At 48.1% G+C, this 4963-nt stretch overlaps 1 long non-coding RNA gene across 1 annotated transcript; it reads left to right on the plus strand.

Moving 5' to 3' along the window:
* The first annotated feature begins 479 nt into the window (after positions 1-479).
* On the plus strand, positions 480-4612 carry LOC135305774 (uncharacterized). The gene is made up of 3 exons (XR_010366759.1): positions 480-686; positions 790-2892; positions 4209-4612. It is a non-coding gene; the product is annotated as an uncharacterized LOC135305774 (long non-coding RNA).
* Positions 4613-4963: the final 351 nt, after the last annotated feature.

Consider the following 4963-nt stretch of genomic DNA (forward strand, 5'->3'; position numbering starts at 1 on the left):
TTGGGTCTTGTGAAATGCAGGGGCATTGTGACACTGCAGAGCACTATGGATCCAAGGGACCACTGTGACACTGTGGAGCCTCACAGAACCAAGCACATCACTGCGGTTCTGTTGAGCTGCATGGCCCCAAGGGGCCAGTGTGAAGCAGCAGGGCTTTGTGGAACCAAGAGGCCATTGTTGCATTTCAGGGCCTCATGGAGCCAAAGGGCCGTTGTGATCCTGTGGGGCACCATGGATCCATGGAGACCATTGTGGCACTGCAAGGCCCTATGGAATCATTGTGGCAGTGTGGGGTCCCAGGGAACCAAAGAGCCATTGTGACCCTGCCGGGCCTCATGGAGGGAAGGGGTCATTGTGACATTGTGGGAAGCTGTGGAACCATTGTTGCACTACTGGGCCCCAACGGAACCAAGCGGCCATGGTGACACAGCAGGGCTTCATGGAACACAAAGACCATTATGACACTGTGGGGCCTTTTGGAACCATGGAGACCATTAAGATCCTTAAGAACTTGTGTAACCAAGGGGCCATTATGATGCAACAGGACATCATGGAAGCAAGAGAACCACTGTGATGTTGCAAGACTTCATGGAAGCATAGAGCCATGTGACACTGCAGGGCCCTATGGAACCAAGAGAACACAAAATAGGTCTGGATGTCTTGCCCTCCCAGGAGTCACCTGACAGGTCTGGCTGACCTTGGAATGTGGAAGGCCACTCCCATCTGCCCCTGAAACACTGGGGCTCTGGGCTTTCCTTTGTATGGAAAAGAACTGTCCATCTTTTCCAGGTATCCATGGCCAAAATTAGGATCCACCTTCGAATTTCTGTGTATCCAAGGATTGCTGCCAGACATAAGCTGCCAGAGGAGACAGATCTGGATGGTCTTTAATTCCTGAGTGCCAGCACTGACCTGTTTTCCAAACACTGGAAAGGGCTCTATGTTTTTCTTTCTGTGGAAAAAATCCTCCTTCTCCAGGCACAAATGTCTGAAATTAGGATTCCACATTCATAATTTTGAATATCCAAGGGTTGCTCCCAGACAAACCTGCCAGGACAAACAGGTCAGGCTTGCCTTAGCCTCTGGTGGCTGCCATTCATCAGCTCCTGAAACATGGGGGTTCTGTGGTTTCCTTCTTATGAAGACCAGTGTGACACTTGGTGGCCTTGTGAAATGCAGGGGCATTGTGACACTGTGGAGCCTCATGGAACCAAGGACATCACTGTGGCTCTGTTGGGCCCCACGGTCCCAAGGGGCCAGTGCAAAGCAGCAGTGTGGGAGTTAGCCCGGCTGTAACTCGGAGTCAGCCAGATTTTACTCCAAAAGAACCCAGCGTGAGGTTCAAGCCCTGGGAATCATTTGTTTAACTTAGGATGAGATTGGGAGTTCTCCCATAAGCCTTTAGTGTTGTTAAGTTCAGTTGTCCAAGTTCTGCTTCCCTACTGGTTACTTGTTTCCCCTATATGAGTATTGTTCTAGTTCTCTAGCCCCAAGTGTATATGTTGTTGCTTTCCCTTTATCTCAGGTCTTTGGATCCTGCCCTTCATGCTGTGCTCAACTTCTCCATGTTTATTGTTTTTCACCCCATAATTGAAGTTCTTTTGGGGCAATTCCATTGAACCCACTCCTTTTCATTTTTGCCAACTTCACTCTTGAGTCAGGGAACCAGAGAGGTTTGTTGCAGCCACCCTCACTGTGACATCTGGCCCCTGAGCAGGGACCCTGACATTCAGTTACATCAGCTGGGGTTAGCTGACAGATAGGCCAGTGCTCCCCGGGATTGTGGATTGTGGGCCCAGTGGATTTCCCATCACTTTGAGGGACCTGAGCCAGCATTGGTGGGGACGATGACGGTTTCTTCCTGTGGAGGATTTCAGGTGGGTTTGGGAAAATGCAGGATATTTATCGCCTATTTTGTCACCGTCTTTTTCAAATACGGATCCACATCCCGTAATTGATTTGGGGCATTCCGGTGGCTGTTCCCCCCAAAGTGGAGAAGGAGAAAAATGGGTGGTCAGTTGTCCAAAGTAGAAAGGAGCTTGTATGGACACTTTAAGTTAATTCTCACTGATCATGACAAAATATTTTCAAAGAACAAATTAAAATCAATCGTGAGGTGGATCATTCAAAATTTTCCAGACACTTATGCTGACGATATCCATACTACTGAATTTTGTGACTCTGTGGGATTTAAATTGTAGAACCTTTCGATCAAAAGGGACCCCGTTGCACCCGCATGCGCCCCTTCTTCTACACCATCCTTGAGACCCTTCACCAGCAAGCTCTGAGTCGAAAACTTGATCCATCAGTCACTCCTAACCCGGGACCTCCCCCGAAACCTGCCTTTCTTGGACTTTCCATGATGGTCCAAGATGGCAATGGCCACGCTGTCTTGGAGCATTGTGCCCTGGAGACCCAAGATGGAAGAAGTCCGAATGTGGCTCGGGAGCCTGGCCATCCTCCCTCCATCTTGGCTCCTCCACCTCCTGCTACCACAACCTTCTCTTCCACTCTGAATGAACCTCCAGACTCCACCCCTGTAACTGCAGGTCACACCTCCACTGTCATTCATTCCACCTCCACCCTGGGCCACAGCTCCCGAAAATGACAAAATGGCAGCACCCTTTACTCACCCTTCGGCAACAACATAAACCCCATGGTCAAGGATACTAAGCCAAACTGTCACACTATTTCTAATCCAAGTGTTTCTGCTCCAAGTTATTCTTCCTCCCCAGAAGACACTTTGGATTCCCCAGAGCCACCTCTCCCCTCAAGGCTAGAAGATCCCTGGGAAAGGATCTGGAAGGAAGCAGTTAAGGAAGGAGACTGGCAAATAGTCTTGAAACTCCTCATTGCCCCAGGACATGATGAAAGAAGGGAGCAGAATCCCAGGTATCAGCCACAGGTTTACGGGGAAATCAAGGAGCTCTGTAGGGCAGCTAAAGACTAGAGGCAGGACTCACCTTGTTTTAATAGCCTAATGAGGGCCATGTTCACAGCACATGTAACCCCCTGTGATTTAAAATATATTATGACCATGTTTTTGTCACCTACAGAATACACCCTGTGGGAAAGGGGGATGGAAGTGATTACTAAATCAATTAATAGCAGACTATGCTAATAATGAGGCAAGGGCGCAATTGACAATCAGCCATTTAGCTGGAAAAGGACAACACAGCCTGCCAGATGATCAAGCAGCAGGTATCCCCAGAGAAGTACTGGACGATATAAAAGAGATGGCTTTGAAAGCATTAATCCGGGTACCGGATGGTAGCACCCCCAGTTTGGACTATGTAAACATAAGACAAGAACCCTGAGAGCCCTGCATGAAATTGATTGATTGCCTTAAACAGGCACTAGAGAAACAAGTCTGGGATGAAAAGACTCAAAATGAATTACTAAAATCATTGGGGGTAGCCAATGCCAACCTGGAATGTAAGAAAGGGCTGCGTGTCCTTCCACTAGAGATGGAACCCACACTCCTGCAGATGATTGAGGCTGTAATTGCCTCAGGACAGCAGAACACGTAGCGGCCATACAAGCCCAGGCCATTGGGCAAGGAGTTGCAGAGGCCCTAGTGGCCATGCCATTCCCCTTTAAGGGGCCCCAGCAACAATTACAGGGCCCAAAAATCTGTTTCTGGTGTGGTCAACAAGGACATTTTAGAAAATATTGTATCTGTGGTACGACGGTGTCCGGTCCCTAACAGAAATCACATCAAATTAAGCAGAATTTTGGTTTTTGCAATGGCCCAATGCAGGCTGGGATGATGATCCACCCTCACAGCTGGCCCAGGGCAGGTCTGGAGTGGCCATGCTGGCACCTTGGTGGCACCTTGGGCTTGGCACAGACTTGAAGAGGGTCTATGTTTTCTACAGAGAAACTCAAGAGTTTTAGATTGCTTCAAAGAATTAAAAAGACAAAATCCCTCTTTGGCTGTGTGCAGTCAGATCTCCAAGCAAAGCAGATCCCAAGTGAGTGAGGAGAGACAGGATGGGGATGGGGAATGTGGAGCAAGGTTGTTGACACTGGGTCAGAGCTCAAGGCACAGCTTCTCAGAACAGGCCAGACCTCCTTAGGAGAGTCCCTGGATCAATATCAATCACAGAATGCTTCAATCACCTCTTGTGTAATGAGAAAAATAATAAAAGACATCATTTAAAATAGGAATACATATTTACTAGAAAATTTTTGAAATATTTCTGCAGGAGGAAACCTTCCTGATGAACAGCACTAGAGCAGAGGGAAATCAAGACAGAGCCATGGTTTGTCAGGACTTGCTTGATGCTAACAAGCCCCGTGGTGCATTTGGAGCTGAGCCCTGGAACGTCAGGACCTGAGAGGAGATTGTACAAACCTGTCCAGGAGTCAAAGTCAGAAGAAAACCCCAGGTATGTCAAGTCATGAATGGGTCCTACTAATCCCCAACACAGGCTGATCATGGACTTATTGGAGAAGAGAACTGGAAGCCAGGATGGCACACAAACTTCTCAAAGACTCAGTGTGAAAAGGAAAATTCAAAGTACTTTAAAAACCTTGAGTATCTCAAAGTATTAATGAGCCCCACTGAGTGTCAGTACAAAGCTCTCAAGGGACTCATTAAAGCAGATAATTGGGGCCATGATTGCACAAATTCTCACAGAGTCTGTATCAAAAGGGAAACACCAACTATGTTAAAATAACTGAAGTACCTTGAAGTATTAATGAGCCCCACTGAGTGTTGCTCCTGACAAAGCCTCTCCAGGGACTAATTACAGCAGATAATTGGAGGCCATGATTGCACAAAACTCTCAGAATAGCCAAGGCAAAAGCAAAACCCAAAGTCCTTTGAAAACCCTGCAGTTGCTGGGAGCATTCAGGAGCCCCCAGGGCCATTGCTGAGCAAGGCTCCCCAGGGACTCCTTCCAGCAGATCCTTGAGGCCACTGGGATGTGGGCTAGGGGGGGATGCTGAGGGCAGGACA

The sequence above is a fragment of the Passer domesticus genome, chromosome 8, assembly GCF_036417665.1.
Source record: "Passer domesticus isolate bPasDom1 chromosome 8, bPasDom1.hap1, whole genome shotgun sequence".
Lineage (NCBI taxonomy): Eukaryota > Metazoa > Chordata > Aves > Passeriformes > Passeridae > Passer > Passer domesticus.